The sequence below is a fragment of the Leopardus geoffroyi genome, chromosome C3, assembly GCF_018350155.1.
Source record: "Leopardus geoffroyi isolate Oge1 chromosome C3, O.geoffroyi_Oge1_pat1.0, whole genome shotgun sequence".
NCBI classification, from domain to species: Eukaryota; Metazoa; Chordata; class Mammalia; order Carnivora; family Felidae; genus Leopardus; species Leopardus geoffroyi.
This window is the reverse complement of record NC_059338.1, coordinates 84,833,740-84,851,861: the sequence shown is the minus strand read 5'-3', so window position 1 is coordinate 84,851,861 and position 18,122 is coordinate 84,833,740. Positions and strand designations below refer to the sequence as shown.

The 18,122-nt window shown below is 44.5% G+C and overlaps 1 long non-coding RNA gene across 2 annotated transcripts in view; it reads right to left on the bottom strand.

The window, feature by feature from the left end:
- LOC123585469 overlaps positions 1 to 18,122 on the bottom strand; it is a 65,014-nt gene that overhangs the window by 28,381 nt on the left and 18,511 nt on the right. The gene's annotated exons all lie outside the window — the stretch shown is intronic.

Here is an 18,122-nt window from a genome sequence, read left to right as displayed (position 1 = left end):
TCCCACTTCTGCCCAAAAATACACACCTTTTCCCAAATGCACGCTCTCTTGGCCAACACAAAACCTCCCAACTGCCCCTTCTACGAAGTATTATGTAGATGAATTGCATGGTGTTTTCATCTCCCTCATGCTCAACATTTCTGGTGACAGTACACATTTCTAGTAGCAAGTTGCATATTAATGTCTCAGCATATACTTTGGAAAGGTGACCTTCCTCCTCCAGTGCCTCAGAAGCCTATGGCTGCTGATGAAAAGATACCTGGAATGAAGACGCCTCAGTATTTCAATAATTCCATTGTACTATAGAGCAGAAGAAACCCTTAAATCAATCTGTAGAGATTTCTGAATGACAGCAAAGTGTTTAAAAATGGTACAGAAGGTGGAAAAAGGAAGAGGCTAAAAAGAATGCAATCCAGCTCCACAATTATTGAGAACCCCCTACATGCCAGTGTTATGGGCTGAATTGTTTCTTCCCCCAAATTCGGATACTGAAGCCCTAACCTTCAGTGTGACTCTATTTGGAAATAGGGCGTATAATGAGGTAATCAAGGTTAAGTGAGATCGTAAGGGTGGAGTCTTAATCCACTAGGGCTGGCGTCTTTCCAAGAAGAGGAGACACCAGAGATCTCCCAATCTCTTCCTCTGTCCGTGGAGACAGGTGAGGACATATCCAAAAAGCGATGTCTACAAATCAGAAAGAGCGGCTCTACCAGACATCAACCCTGAACTGCCAGCCCCTTGGTCTTGGACGTCTAGCCTACAGAACTGTGAGAAAATAAATTTCTATTGTTTAAGCCACCCAATCGGTGATATTTTGCTATGGACGCTCTAGCAGACTCTACAGGCAGGCACACTATTCCAAGCATGAGCAAGAGGGCAGCGAGCAAACAGATGAGGTCTCCACACTCATAGAACATACACGCTGATGGGAAGGAGACAGACAATAAACAAATACATAAGTATCATAGCCTAATTAGCGTGAAGACGAGAAAAACAGCAAGGAAAAGAAACAGAGAAGGGATTGGATTAACAAGGTAGTGAGATGTCAGACCCTGTAAGGACTTGAAAACCATGATCAAACTTTGAATTTAATTCTGTGAAACGGGGAGCCATGGCAGGGTTTTGAGCAGAGCAGTAACCTTAATACAGGTTAATGAGGCAGTTTAATAATAAGCCTTAACACCCAGGCTAGGTCACTGTGGGGGAGGACAAATTAGGCTGAAGCCCGGGGCAGTGAGGATGACCCTGGCTGCACTGTCTTCCACGTGGCGTTTACAGATGAGGACACCATGGGAGGGGCCACAGCTCAGGCAGATAGTGGTGGGGGGGGGGGGGTGAGGGCAGATTCACCCTAGCACACATGGAATAAGTCCATGCTGTAGTTAGTGGCTCAAGCTCGACTGCTTACTCCCTTGCTGAAATTTAAGATATTATTTGATCTCTCCACCCTTCACTAATTCTCTCTGTCAAACAGCATTTAAAATAGTATTTCCTTCTGAGGTTGTGATAAGGAATAAAGGCGATTACTCCAGAGGACACAGAAGAATTATAATTACTGCCACTTATGGATTCTTATGTTTTCCTAGCACTGTTCTCTGTGCTTTTTATCTACTTACGCAACCAATGCTCATAATGACCCTCGAGTTAGGTACTCGAGGTTGCTCCTTGCCTCTCTGGAGCTTATGTATAAAGCAGTAGAAACCTCCCTTTACTTTACTCCCATCTTTTGGAAAATTGGCATAGTAAACGATTCTGTCAGAATAGGACATTCTGTTGGCATCTGCTGGGAAACTCCAGCAAGAAATATACCAGCCTCTCAGGTTGATGAGGTGACTGGGGTTCCCGTAGATCTGGTGCCTTTGTGCACTGCACAGCTTGCATATCTGCATGAAGCAAGCCTGCAGATATGATTGCCATCCCCATTGGACAGATGAGAAAACTGAGGCTCACACAGATTAAGTAACTTGGTTGAGATTGTACCAAAAGAACGTCACTATGCTTTGAGCTAAGGCGCCCAGCACAGTGCCAGGTACAAAGGAGGGTCTCATTAACAACCAGGGGCAGTTTTTGTCATTGTGAGAATTGACTCAAATAGGCAAAGTGGAGTCCATTACAGGCTTTTGCCTTAAAAGGGAAATGATTCTAATGACAGCAAAATGGACAAATTGGGGGGGGGGGGAGGGATAATTGCATCACCTGTCAGAATTGGTCCAGTGTTGTTAACTGGTCGTGCAGCACAGTTTAGTTTTTGATGTTGTGAAACAGAGTTTTTATGTGTGTTTAAAGCTTTGTTCTTTGTTAAAATGCCTTGCGTCTGACATTCTTTATCATCTTCACAAGGTTTCTACATCTAGTCCTGGTGATAGCCCTGCATTGGCAAGAGTGCAAGGTATCCTCCAGATTTCACAGATGTAAAACGGGAGACTCTGTGTCTAGCATAGTCCCTTGTTTATAGGTTAAAGGACTAGATGGAGAAGCCTTAAAGTACACGTAAGCATTGATTCGTTGACTCGTAGCCCCAGACAAATGGCGAGGGCATGCGCACACAGGTTCCTGTGCTCCCAGAGGCGAAAGTGATCAGGGACCGTCGGGAATGAGAGGTTTCAGCGAGTGGGCAACTGTCCTGCATGTTTTCCTCCAAAGATTTAAGAAATTCCTTGAGGGGCGTCTGGGTGGCTCCGTCTGTTGAGCGTCGCGTCGGACTTCAGCTCAGGTCATGATCTCACAGTAGGTGAGTTCGAGCCCCGCGCCAGGCTCTGTGCTGACAGCTCAGAGCCTGGAGCCTGCTTCGCATTCCGTGTCTCCCTCTCTCTCTGCCCCTAGCCCACTCACATTCTGTCTCTGTCTCTCTCAAAAATAAATAAACATTAAAAAAAAAAGAGAGAGAAATTCCTTGAAAGAAGAAACCAATGATGTACACACCATGACTTAACTCCTAGTCAGCAGTTTTTGAAGTGTGGGGCGGCATCCATAAATAAATGAAAACTGTCCCACCTTACAGACAGACCTATCTGTTGGAAATGCTAATTCTGAGGATATTTTTCAAAAACAGAAGCATTCTCCCTGTACGGGCCACCAAAAAAACAAACAAACAAACAAACAAACAAAAACAAACAAAAACAAACAAACAAAAAAAACCCCAAAAAACCGGAAGCATTCTTCCTTTAGGTTTTAAACCGAGAATACAAAACATAAGGTAACCTTTTCTTGATGCCTCAAGATCAGCCTTTTGCTGTTGGTGATCTTTTCTCAGGGCACTTAGGAGTCATTCCTAAATCTATACAGAACAGGCCAGGGAAGGGTCCGAGAGGGACATCTCATCTCTGGTACACGAAACAGCCAGGCGGTGGCCTGGCACGTTGCCTCTTGCCGGGTTGTGATACCGACTTCCATCCCACGGCTCTGTTAGCCGCGGGAATGTGACTTGCGGAGAGGTGGGGATTCCAGATGTTTCCTTCACTTTCCCTACAGGACCTGGATATACGCCGGACTGAACCTGGACTGTAAGATACACCGTTAGTTTTTGCCAGTAAAGAAAGAAGGTGTTACCAAAAGATGCCCTAAATACCAAGGATGCGAAGATGCTTCATCAGCAATGAAACAGCGTTAGTTGCAAAACACAACACCGTTCAGAGACTCAAGCAGTTAGTTAGGGGGATGGGGGAGGGGGCCAGACAAGGGTCGTGCTCTGTTAGTAAAGAGTCAGGTGGGAGTGAATTTGGGATAATAGCGCTACTATGCATTGGTTGCTGTGGTCAAAAATGTATTTGTAGGTGGGAAGCGTGTTAAGACAAAATTCCCAGGTGGGGGGAAGGGCTGAAGGGGCGAGGGGCATTAAGGAGGACACTCGCTGGGATGCGCACTGGGTGTTTTGCGTAAGTGATGAATCACTAAATTCTATTCCTGAAATTATTATTTTAAATTTTTTTTTCAACGTTTATTTATTTTTGGGACAGAGAGAGACAGAGCATGAACGGGGGAGGGGCAGAGAGAGAGGGAGACACAGAATCGGAAACAGGCTCCAGGCTCTGAGCCATCAGCCCAGAGCCCGACGCGGGGCTCGAACTCACAGACCGCGAGATCGTGACCTGGCTGAAGTCGGACGCTTAACCGACTGCGCCACCCAGGCGCCCCATGAAATTATTATTTTAAAAAAGAATACCCAATTCATATTTTTGACTACATTATAATGTCTGCTTTCTTACACTATTGACATGGAAAATTTCTCTCTCTTTTTTAATTTTTAAAATTATGGTTCAGTATTTAAATAAATGCTTTCGACCAAAAAAAAAAAAAAAAAAAAAGAACAAAATTTCCCACTGGCTGATAAAATCTGGGTTCTGGAACCTGGAAAAGTGGGCACTTAGCATCAGATACACACAGCAGCTCACCTCATGGACACATTCCAGACTTCCAGATCAAAGTACTTCCTTTTTTAAGTACTCAGAGCCATTCTGAGAATGTTAAGTCCACTCCTTTCCCATCTATGGGAATGAATGCAAAGAAGCCTTCTTATCAGGAGTGCCTATCAGGAAAGTCTCTCTCTCCTTCCTCTTTGCTGCCTTTGACTTGGGCTTCTGACTTTTCTGAATAAAAGATATCACCCCTCCTCCACAGGTCCTGCTATTTAAAAGATGTTTAAAAATTTTTGTGCTAGGGGTTGCATGGGTGGCTCAGTCAGCTAAGTGTCTGACTCTGGATCTCAGCTCAGGTCATGATCTCACTGTTTGTGACTTCGAGCCCCGCACCAGGCTCTGCGCTGATGGCACAGCCTGCTGGGGATTCTGTCTCTCCTTTCTGCTCCTCACCCGCTTGTGCTCTCTCTCTCAAAATAAATAAATAAACTTGAAAAAAATTGTGCTAGAACCAACAAAGTTTACAGTGACTAATCCTGAAAACAGTAGACGCTTATTACATAGTAGGTGCTTATTAGTTAAATGCTCAGTAAACACATGACCAAGTCAGGGGCAGAGTCTTGAACCCGAGTGCCCGCCTCCCGCTGCTTTGCTGGGAGCTTTGAGGGGAGTTACTTAGTCTCTCTCAGTTTTCCTCTCCTCATATCAGGAGGCCGAATGGGATATGAGCATAAATTGTCAGGCAGGGTGCCTGGCACATAGTAAGACCTCAGTTAATGGAAGCTGAGAAACAGTCATTCACTCTTGCATCAGATTTGCTGAAACTTAGGGGCATCGAGATGAAGAGAACAGACTCTGCTCTGGAAAAGCTCAAGGCTCAGTGTGGGAGGCCAGTGTAGACACCACCAATGATACTCTGGAGCAGTGGGGCTTCGCCCGAGGGGGCCGACATGGTCTGCAACGGCCCCGCCGCATCTAAGCAGGTGATGCTAGAGCTGAACGGGCATTTGCCAGATGGACACATGGGAAAAGAGAAAGGCGGGCAGAATATGAATCCTGCAACCGGGGAGGAGACTGAGAAAATAGTACTATTTCTGGGGGCAAGAGGCAGGGGAGGAGGTAAGATAAACAAATGGGCAGGGAGCCTGACATAAGGTTTTGTGTGCAGGCATAAGGACTTTACTTTTTCCCCATAAGAAGTAGGGGGACAGTAGGAACTACTCACACAGAGCTATACCTTCACATCTACTATGGTGTGGCAGACGGGCTGCTTGCTGTGTGTGCATGTGTTGGGGGGTTGGGGGAGGCCAGGTAGGGAGGTGATTTCATTCGTGCTCCCCCAACTCCAATCCCATAGACACACTCCACTGTTCACGGCTCGTTCATTGTAATGAGTATACAAATTCCCACCCACTCTAGAGTTGAACATCTAAGCAAGAAGTCCAGATTTAGAAAACCAGATATCTTTTTTCTTTGTCATTATTTTGTTCCATCCCGACCCTTAAATCATCCTCTGCCATCCCCCACACTAGCCTGGGGCTAACACATAAAACCCACAGACAGCACCTCCAGCTTGGAGTAGCTGTCCATCTGTTTACTCTCCCCCTTAGTAACAGCTGTCACTTAGTCATCCGAAAATAGAAGCAGAATGCCTACCACATATCTACTCTGAAGTGTAAGGTGAGAATAAAAGGGTGAATAATATAACTATAGTGCCTACCCTCAAGGAATTTTTAGACTGACAGAGAATTTTCTATAGACTGGATGCATTTCTCCTGTGTGTTGCTCCCAACAATGCTATGAGATGCAGGGTATCGTTATCCCCATTCTAGAGATTAGGAAATGGGTTTTGGGAGCTGAGGTGACTTGTCCAAGCACACAAATAGGATTCCTCTTTTGTTCTCAACATCTTTTCTCTTATTCTTTAATCATCACCTTGTCAGGACGGGAACCTCTTCCCCATTCCTTATATATCCTTCCTGTGTAGGGAACTCAAGGAACAAAACATGACCAACCGCTCTACTCCTTCTAGACACAGAAGAGTGACTCGAGGTGACTAGCAATTTGAAAGGAGAAACTGCACAACTAGTCCTTTTCTTTCCCTGCCTCCTGAGACTTGCCCTAGTCTCAAAGCACACCTGCTGTCCTCCTCCATGGCCTCCCTTGCCCACACATCACCACTAAAAGCATTGCCACCACATGGCTAAGTAATGCGTCCATGGTTACCTATAGGTTTGAAGCCAGGTGGGTTCACCCCAGAGTCTCTATCCTTGATCACTGCGTTAGTTTGTGAGGGGTGCCATAATGAAACACCAAAGACTGGTTGGCTTAAAGAATAGAAATATATTTCCTCACAGTTCTAGAAGCTGTAAGTCTGAGATCAAGATGTCAGCAGGGTTGGTTTCTTCTAAGGCCTCTCTCCTTGGCCTATAGATGACCATCTTCTCCCCCTGTCCTCACATGGTTTTCCCTCTGTGTGTGTCTGTGTCCTAATCTCCTCTTCTTATAAGGACATCAGAGATATTGGACTAAGGCCCATCTGAATGACCTCATTTTACCTTAACGATCTCTTTAAAGACCTTACCTTTTAATACCTTCACATTCTGAGGTAATGGGGATTAGGACTTCAACATGTGAATTTTTGGAGAACACAATTCAGCCCCTCCACATCCAGCAGCTAAGACTGTCTCTTTCATGGCTAGACAAGATTGATACAAAAATAATGGGAATGTGAGGGAAGAAGCTATGTAAGCTCTCAGGAATGGATAAACAAATTAATGTGGGAGTTGAAAAGAGGAAGGAATTACCTCCAGCTCCTGGAATGGGGCAGGGCTGTGAAGAAGATAAAGGAATGCCCCTCAGGGCTCTTGGCCATGGCCAACAGAGACCAACTCTGGCTTCCATAAGCAGATTAATAAAATATATATAGTGGGAAGAATAGAAGATTTACAGAATGCCAGAAAAGGATGAAGTTGGTGTGAGAAAAGCATAAAAAATAAAATAAAAATAAAACAAATAATAAAATAAAATAAATAAATAATAAAATAATAAAATAAAATAAAAACATTCCAAGGGGTCTGGGTGGCAGAAACCCATGGAGAGCCCCTTCCAAATGTCCCTTCCAAAATGGATTCACTCTAGTCACTTCTTCCCTTATAGCACTCCCTTTGAGACTCAGATTTCCAAGATGGAATACAATGAAGCTGGCTTGAGTAACGTATCTATTCCTTAGAGCTTAAGGGGTCCAGGATGCCTGGAATAAGGCTGTATCAAGTAGGGGTGCGTGGGTAGTGCCTTGGAGACAGATCAAGAGGCTGTCACCAGAGGAGGGGGAGTAAATGCTGAATAGGCAGAAACAGCACCACAACAGAAGGCCTCATTGTCATGTTATAGTTGGGGAAACTGAGTCGTAGCTTTAGGTGCAGCTGGTGATTTAAGAGATGCGGGATTTATAAGAAGTTCTGCTAATTCTAAATGATGTGCTCTTTCTAGCTACCCCATAGTGCATCAGGTTGCCCAGCTCCAGGGTCAGCAAATGAATATACGAGTAAATACATAAATAAATAAGTAAGCAAACAGGTACATGACAAAGCAAGAATTCTGGAATTTTAATCCACTAATAAATATAAACTCTCTCTTCACTACTAAATTGAAGTGAAGGCTGAGGTATGCTTAATAAGAGAGCTTTTTTTTTGTTTGGTTATCATTAATATTCAAGAGAGGATCTGAATCCACACAATCTACCTTTTGCAAGAGGAGAACAAGTTCTCGTTTTCTCTCCTATCAATTCATCTGGGCCACGACAAGCTAAGGAATCTTTGTTCACAGCTCAACTCTTGTAGGTGACCTCTGCTTTCCTGCCATTTGGATTATTAAGGCTACCAGGCAGGGGTCATGTCCACCTCCGTGTTTGCAGTAGCACTTGATACATTGGTGGATCGCAAAAAAACATAAATTAACATTAAGCAATGTGGATAGGTTTGTCTTGTATATGTGAGCAGGAATGCTGAGTTCCATATTTGGGGAAAGGTAATTGAGAAGGGGTGGGGGTGGGGGAACAGCAGATCCTGCATCAGTCAATTGATTGGGTACTTAACGAGCCCCCAATTATAAGTCCAGTGCTATGCAAGCCCCTCAAAAGAGAGGCCAGAGAGTAAGCCAACAGCAGATTCTCAGGAATGTTTTGTCTTTCTAGTTACAGGTTTTGTAACACAAACTTCATCTCTGGAATGAATTTAAAGGCCAACTCACAAGGGCATGTCATGTCCATGGTATTCTTCTCCACAACCATCATGCTAATTATGAGAAAAAGATCAGACAAACCCAGACATTCTGCAGGATATCTGGACAGTACTCCTCAAGAAGACTGTCAAGGTCATGAAAAACAAGGAAAGACAGAAACTGCAAGAGACTAGAAGAGAATGAGGGGACATAATAGCTAACTGCGATGTGCTACCCTAATTGGATGCTGAAATAGAAAGAGAACAATACTGGATTGAATAGTGCACCCATTTCCTCCAAAAGTACCTGAGAATTGGACCTCATGTGAGAATAGGTTTTTTGCAGATGTAATCAAGTTAAGAGGAGGTCATACTTGATTAGGATGGCCATAAAGTCAGTATGATTGGTGTCCTTGGGAAAGGAGGAAAGGTTGTACACAGAGACACAGACCGAAGGGGAGAAGGCCATGCGAAAACAGAGGCAGAGACTGAAGCGATATGTCTACAAGCCAAGTGTCTTAGTCTATTTGGGCTGCTATAACAAAATACAACAGACCGAGTGGCTTTTAAGCAAAAGAAGTTTATTTTTCACAGTTCTGGAAGCTGGAAGTCAAGATCAGGGTGCCAGCACTGGCAGATGAGGGCCTCCTTCTGGGTCACAGATTTCTTTCTTTCTCTCTTTCTTTCTTTTTTAATGTAAATCCATTCGTTAACACATAGTATAATAATGATTTCAGGAATCGAATTTAGTGACTCATCACTTACATATAACACCCAATGCTCATCCCAACAAGTGACCTCCTTAATTGGGCCACAGACTTCTTGCCATAGTCTCACATGACAGAAGGGGCAGGAGAAGTCTCATGGACCTCTTTTGATAAGGACATTCATTTCCTAGGACCCCACTTCCGAATACCATCACGTTCCGCATTAACATTTCGACTTACCAACTTAGTGGAAATACAAACATTCAGACCACAGCACCAGGGAGCTCAGGATTGCCCACAACCATCAGATGCTAGAAGGTTTCCTCTCTAAAGTCTTTAGAGACAGCATCATACTCTAGACACAATGCTTTTGAACTTCTAGTTTCCAGAACTGTGAAAGAATACATTTCTATCGTGTAAAGCCACCTAGTTCCTATGTTATGGTAGCCCTAGAAAACTAATGTAAAAACATTATTGGAAAAAATAATGGTGGGATCAAGATATAGTCTGGATTTTAGTTTAATAATAAAGTACTGACATTGGTTTCTTAATCTGGCAAGTGCACTACAATAAGATATCGACAATAAGGTATATACCAGAATTCTCTGCACTATCTTTGCACATTTTCCATAAATATATAATTATTCCAAAATAGAAAGTTTAGTTTGGGGAAAAAAGTCGACTCGCAGGCTGTATCATCTTTGGACTATCAACTCCCTAAGCTTGGGTCTCCTCGTCAATAAAATGGAGATAAGAACAGCCCTATTGAGGGTTTATTTATTTTTGAGCCCACGTCGGGCTCTGTGCTGACAGCTTGGAGCCTGGAGCCTGCCTCAGATTCTGTGTCTCCCTCTCTCTCTGCCCCTTTCCCGCTCATACTCTGTCTCTCTCTGTCTCTCAAAAATGAATAGATGTTAAAATTTTTTTTTAATTAAAATAATAATAATAAACAAACACGATAATGCATATAAAGTTTAGCAAGGCACATCATTTCTCATTATGAATCTGTCACTTAGTTGATTTGCCAGTCCTTCCAAATGCATGTCACAGTGAATTTGCCCAGCTCATGCCCTCATCCATACCATTATTTAAAATCTTAACAAAGAAAAGGACTGAGCCTGGGTGGCTCAGTCGGTTAAGGGTCTGATTTCGGTTCAGGTCATGATCTCACAGTTCTTGAGTTCGAGCCGTGTGTCGGGCTCTGTGCTGGCAGCTCAGAGCCTGGACCCTGCTTAGGATTCTGTGTCTCCCACTCTCTCTCTCTCTGCCCCTCCCCGGCTTGAGCTCTGTCTCTGTCTCTGTCTCTGTCTCTCTCAAAAATAAATACACATAAAAAAAATTTTTTTTAAAAAGAAAGAAAAGGACAGAACCCTTCAGGCTTCTGTTGGATTCAGAGAGAGTATCCCCACTGAACAGGAGTTCTCTTTGTCTATGAATCCAGCTAACTCATGTGTTATATCTCAGTTGAAAACCTAGGCACCCGATGAATCAACATCCCCACATGTCCACTAGTTGACTAATCTTACTAAAAAGTAAATGAGGGGCGCCTGGGTGGCTCAGTAGGTTGAGCGTCCGACTTCAGCTCAGGTCACGATCTCGCGGTCCGTGAGTTCGAGCCCTGCATCGGGCTCTGGGCTGATGGCTCAGAGCCTGGAGCCTGCTTCCATTCTGTGTCTCCCCCTCTCTCTGCCCCTCCCCCGTTCATGCTCTGTCTCTCTCTGTCTCAAAAATAAATAAAACGTTAAAAAAAAAATTAAAAAAAAAAAGTAAATGAGGTTAGTCCAGGAAAGATATGATGTTTTCCTTACATTTATAGGTGACCATGTAACATCATGATTAGGTGGAGTTATACTCACAGGGTTCAAATGTTAGCTTGTACCACTAACTAGCAGTATGCTGTTGGGTAAGTTGGTTACTCTTAGATTCAGTTCACCCACACGTAAAATGAGGACAAGAATACCTTCCTCATAGATTTGCTACAAAGCTTACAGTAAATAATGCACGTGAATCACTAAACCATAATTCCTTACACACAATAAGCACTGGCACTTATTAGCATGTGTATATACCTGTGTGAGTGTGTACATGTGCATTTTCATTGCCTGGTGCAGTGACTGACATTAGAAGCACAAAAATTGTATGTTTCAAGAAAAAAGCCTATAAGTGAGGACACTACAGACTGAAGAGAGACCGTAACTTGACCAATGTCGCTGTGCAAGTGAATGACAGCAGTAACAAGTAGAACATAGGATGTGTGACTCCAACGGCGTTTCCTCCGCAAGGGTCTCGGGAATAATCTAATTGCTTGTATTTTGTAGATATGGAATCTGAATGCAAACAATCACACGGGCTTGTCCGGGGCCCCACAGTTTGTTAGGGGTAAATATTACACCTCCATCTCATGTGTTCCAACTCCTAGTGTAAGCTTGTTTTCCTCCCTCTTCTGGATTCTCGATAGCTCCTAGCAAAATCTATGCGTAGGGCATCCAGTGTGCACTTAAAGAGTTGACTGTTGATATGTGGTGTCTCAGAAATCAAGGGCAGCTCTGAGAGTTACCAGACCTTTGAGCAAGGGCACTAAGGATGAAGACAGCAAAGCCAGCACAGCTTTGATTAAAACATAGTGCTTTGCTGAAAGACCTGTGGCTATATCTTAGCGTAAATACTAGAAAGGCACAGTAATCCCAGAGGCTTCAGCAGCATGCATCACAGCTCAGCAGTATTTTGGCAACTCAGGGAAGCACCAGGAATGTTCCAGCCCAGCTCTGTCTGCCTCACTCATACTGTGGAATTTTGAGCAAATCATTTCTTCTAGCTGTGTTGCAGTTAATATTGGAAATAATGGGGCCAGAGAGTTTCAAAATACTTCATGGTTTTCAAAAAGACGTTTTGGCTCTTGGCCATTGTCTCACTTGTCCCTCTCGAGAGCCTTCAAATTATTGTTATTACTAGATTACAGTCCCTATAATATAGATAAGAAAGCAGTTTCAGTGAGATAGAGTGGTATTGTTTTTATTGAAAAATATATATTGTCAGCAATGAAAATAAGGAAAGTGGTAGCTGTTCATATTTGCTGAGCATCTATCACAGTCCCAAGCATTTTAAGAATATTTGTCATTCAATTTTCACACAACTCTGTGAAGTTGTTGATAATTGTTACCCAGTTGTATTCTAAGCCACAGAGACATTAAGCAATTTGCCCGAGGCAGCACAGCTAGGAAGTGGAGGAGTCAGGATGTGAACGCAAGCAGTCTGGCTCCAGAGCCCCATGTTCTTACTAGCAAGCTCTAATAAACACAACCTCCTGCTAAAGAATGAGCTTGTGAGACACACACGCCCCCTTCTCCTTAAAGAGCTCTCAGGCTAGTTTGAGGAAACTGACATGTAAATTAGATCATTAACATTTAGGAAGATAAAAAGTATAAGGTGCACTTGATCAGAGCGATGGCATCGGGTGACTAAAAATCAATATGGTGGAGATTGGATTAAAACCCGAGCCTCCTGACCGTATAATCAATATTCATTATTTTCTTTATTCAATAAACACTTAACATTAAGTGTTAGAGATTGGAAATAATAACGATAATAATACAAAGACATTGTTGTTCTCTTCAAGAACCAGTTACAGTCCAGAGAAGACACCTTCCAACCTGCTTCAAGCCCCCAGCCTTTGTTCCAATATGAACGCACCAAGAGTCCTCCAGGTACCAGCTGAATCGAGGACTCTTTCGCTCTCCAGGGCCCCTCCCACCTCCTCTGCCCCCCACCCATGAAGAGGGCCATTCCATTCCAGTCCCACTGGCAGTCCTCCCCGGATTGATTGATTGACTGATTTACATTACAGCCTTTTCTTTTTTACTCTATGTATTTAAACGCAAGTTAGTTAACGTACCCTGTAGCATTGGTTTCAAGAGCAGAACCCAGTGATTCACGTCTTACACGTTAACACCCAGGGCTCATCCCAACAAGGGCCCCCCCTTAATGCCCATCACCCATTTAGCCCCTCCCCGCACCCACCCCCACCTCTGGCAACCCTGAGTTTGTTCTCCGTGTTCAAGGGTCTCTTACGGTTTGCTTCCCTCTCTGTTTTCATCGTATTTTTCCTTCCCTTTCCGGAAGTTCATCTATTTTGGTGGCCTGATTTAATATAACCTCAAACCCCCCTGCTTCCACTAAATGTAGGGTCAAGTGGGACCCCTTAGAGGTTTCTTCTCAGTAGACTGGGTGGTGTCTCTGCCATGAGAACTGTGCTCTCTGATGCCAGGTCTCCAGCAGGAGTCTCTCAGCCCTCTCGGAGCCCAGCAGCGGTCAGCACGCTCTTCAGTATCGGCTAGAGGTTTTCGGCCAGTCCTCACGGTAACATTGATGAAGGAGGGATGTAGTCAAACGTTCCACACCTACTCCCTCTGGGGCCAGACTCATCTCAGAAGACCCGTTCTCCAATGTTTGGAGGATAGAACCCATGAGATTACAATTAGAAAATGCTAACGATGGCGTTTTATTCTTAAAATAACTCTTAAAATTCAGCTATAAATTCCACTATGTAGCTCAGAGTGTGTGAGGTAAAACTATAAAATATGCCTGCTTCAATAATGTGACTTCCAAATATGGCTATAGTTCTTTCATGTTTCCAAGTAATCACCAGAATACCCATCCCGCCCATTAGCAGAAAGGCCAAACCTTGAGCCTTCCCTAGCAATTGCTGGAGGAGTCAATCGCCATATTCACGCCATCTAAAGGGCAAGGAAGGGGTGGGGGTTGATTCTGTTTCTACATAGCGAGAGCAGAGAGAACACATATCCAGTCTGCCAACTATCACTTCTTGCTGCCACACTGTGCCACTATCAGACTGGCCCATGACCTTGTTGACCCAGGTCATCGACCAGAGCACAGAGAATCCCCAGGTTGGACCACAAGTCTGGCCACTTGACCCCAGGGCTTAACCAGGGTGCCCGGGTCCAGTTTCAGCCACTACTTGGCCAAACCCAGCTGCCCCTTATCCCTCTCCACGCGGAGTGCTTCCATGAACCTGGGCCGCCTATCTAGGCTACCTCTGTTGGAGATGTTTTTGATCGTCTCCTTCATTGGGCTTCAGTTGGACCACCCTGGTCCCTCATGGCCCATCTTCCTAGCTTCACATTTTCCTGGCTTCTTTCTGTCCTTGGACAATTAATGCAAGCTGGTCCCCCTCTTCCTCCTCGGGGATCAGTTTTGCATACCAGGGGTCTCAGCGATGGACACCTTCATCAAGGGCGTGCCTTCGGTTACCCCTCCTCCTCACGGACACCTATTCATTCCGAGTCTGTGCCACCCAAAGAGTCATTAAAGCCTCTCCTTTGAATGGAGATCTCCTTCAGGACTTTCACCACTGCATCCAGTTCAAGAAGAGTCTGGCCTCTTTTTCAGGACCTCCCTCATCATCTCCACCCTGGAGGCAGCACATACACGTGCCAGAGGGCATGAGTGGGGTGGCAGCGTGCTCCAACCTCAGCGAAACCCAAGGGGCATGGACTCCACTCTGGACAAACTGGTTGGGGCAGGGAGGCAAAGCCACAACAGCAGAGTGATTGTACATGGCCTCGTCTACTTTTTCTCCTCTGGCCTGGAAGCCCGGCAGTTAGAGCACAGCTTGCTCGTGTGAGCGGCTGACCCGCAGAGGGTGACCCCAGAGAGGAGATGACAGCCAGCCAAAGAAAGGCTCCAGGATGGAGTTTCTACGTCAGCGTGACTCATGGCCCGATGGAGCCCGTGGTCCTCAAGTGTGAACCCTTGAGGTTCGCCAGGGCTGGCGAGGCTGCTGCTGTGAATTCAGAGGACAACTTCGTGTAGGCAAAGTGTGTTGTTGTGCAGGGAGCCGTTTGCCTTCCCTGTCTTTGTTCCAGAGGCCCAGGCGGCGGCCTTCACCTGCTTGCCTTCTTCCGGGGTCCTCCTGCTCAGATAAATCAATTAAAAGCATCATCTGCTGGAGGAACACAAACGCAGGCAGCAGGAGAGGGCCTGGAGGGCCAGGTTCTGTTCAGTTACTCTGGGTTTCTGGGTTTCTAAGCACGTTCCAAAAATATAACCCCCACCGCCGTGGCAAACCTGCCTTTGATGAAACACAATGTACGATCTCTAATGTTGACACCAGAACAGATGGGACTTTGATTTTTTTTTAATCTGTTCTCGATAGAAGAGAAATAAGCACAATGGATTTTTTTTCTTGATTTGGAGGGTTTTTCTTTCCTTTTTTTTTTTCTCTTCCTCACATGCATATCTGAGACTGAGAGTCCTTTGGTTCTTTCTCCTTGTTTGTCATTGATCCCTTCTATAACAGGGAGTCTCTGGTGGACCGGGCCTTTCTTTTCTCATCAACCAGCCAAGATGAAGGTTACTGGCCCCCGTGTCCCTTCCATCTGGCTCAACAGAGAAGTTGTGGGAGCTGCACACCCAGAGTGTCCTCAGACTTACAGGCAGTGAGAGAGTGGCTTGTCATTAATGATCTACAAAGTGATGGCTGAACAGGGGACACGAGGGGCAGTTAGCCTCACCTACCCCAGATATTGCTCCAATCCAAGCAAACCTGTGGGCAAGCCATGAGAAATTGGCTTCAAGACAAGTCTCAACAGACTGCAGCCCGTTAGCCCGTCCCAAACAGGTCTTCCAGAGCCGACCCTGGTTACAAAATGTCTTCTTCAAGCCCTCCCAATGACTGCCAACAGATCCTTTGAGCATGATCTAAGCATGGAATGTTCTTTGGTGCGGGGATGTCCACTCCCCCATGATTCCATTCCCATAACAACAGCTGTTACAGGGGCAGAGTGCAGTAGACACTGTGAGACAGGTTAGGCCCCACTCTATGAACTCCAAACTGTTTGATTAGATGATAACAGGTACAACTGGATAGCTGCTTAAGCCACATTTCAAACCTAATTGGCTCTTGGGTTTTAATTTCTTCTCACCCAAGCACATCGTTCAAGAAAGAAAAATGTTACAAGAGACAGGGAAGAACACACAAGAGACGGCCACTTGGGGTAGTCTGGGGTCGTGGATGTTCTGCCCAATGCCGAGAGTAGTCTGGCCGTTAGTCTCAATTAGACAGCTCCCCGGGGTTTGTTGGATTGATTCAAAGAAACAAAGGCGTCTTGTGTGCGAGTGGGTGTGCAGGTTTTGTTGACTTTCCCAAGCCCTGCTCACTGTCCCACCATTCTCAAGGGGCTGTTGGGGTGGCAGGAGGGCTGGGAAGGTTTACGTTTATGAAACTGGTAGGATGGCAGCCTGGAGTCCCATCTTAGAGCCTGGAGTCAGTCTCTCCAGTCAGTCTTAACACCCAGATGCCAGTCTCTCCAGCACAAATTAAATTGCCCTAACCATTTTTCTGAAAGAAAAATATGGAAATAGGAACATCTCTCCAAAAACCATTTTTGCAGAGGAAAAAAAAACAAGATCATACAGCAATATTTTGTTAACAACAGCAACAGTAAAAACCCAAAATCATGATCTTCAAGAGATATCTGCACCCTCATGTTCACTGCATCATTATCCACAATAGCCAAGACTTGGAAACAACCTAAGCATCCACTGGTGGATGAAAAGATAAAGAAAAATGTAATATACATATTGTGGTATACATTATTCAGCCATAGAGAAGGAAATCCTGCCGTTTGGGACAACATAGATGGACCTTCAGAGTATCATGCTTAGAGAAGTCAGAGAATGACAAACACTGTATGATCTCTCTTATGTGCAGAATCTAAAAACCAAACCAAACCAAAACAAACCAACCCCCACACACCCACACAAACCAAACTCAGAAACAGAGAACAGGTTGGTGATTGCCAGACGGGGAGTGGAGGAAATAGGTGAAGGTGATGAAAATATACAAACTTCCAGTTATGAAACTAATACATTCTGGGGTCTAATGTAGAGCATGTTGACTATAGATCACAATACTGCATTGCATATTAGAAAGTTCCTAAGATCTCAAAAGTTCTCATCACAAGAAAAAAAAATCACTGTTATAATTCTCATCACAAAATGTTACAGTTTCTCATCATAAAAAATCATAATCTCTCATCACAAGAAAAAATTTGAACTATGCCACAATTCTTACATATATGCTATGAATGTTAACCAAACTTATTGTGGCAATCGTTTCCCAATAGATCCATATCCAATCATTATTTTGTACACCTTAAGCTAATGCAATTTTACATGTCAATGATAGCTCAATAAAACTGGACAAAATTTTACAGAGGGACAGAAAATATTCCTGGGTTTATTTATTTTGTGAGCTAGCTCTAGAAAAAGAAGTCTGTTTCTACCTTTAAAAATTTTTTTTTCAACGTTTATTCATTTTTGGGACAGAGAGAGACAGAGCATGAACGGGGGAGGGGCAGAGAGAGAGGGAGACACAGAATCGGAAACAGGCTCCAGGCTCTGAGCCATCAGCCCAGAGCCTGACGCGGGGCTCGAACTCACGGACCGTGAGATCGTGACCTGGCTGAAGTCGGACGCCCAACCGACTGCGCCACCCAGGCGCCCCTGTTTCTACCTTTTAGATACTTCACACACAACAGAAGCATGTCCTCTTGGTGACTCTATTTCCCATACTCAATACCACGTATATAAACAAGAGGACACTTGTCATTTCGTTTGCCATGCTAGACAGGAAGTGCCATGATACATAAAAGATACTCAATAAATGTTTTGGCTTTTAAAAAAAATGTTTTAACAGTCATTATTTAGTTAATGAGCATTGAGTGAACAAGCAGCAGGAGGAGAATGACAGCAATGATGCTGACCGTGGAGTAAAGAAGAGAAAAACAAGATGGGCTAATAACCTATGTGGGGTAACCTAC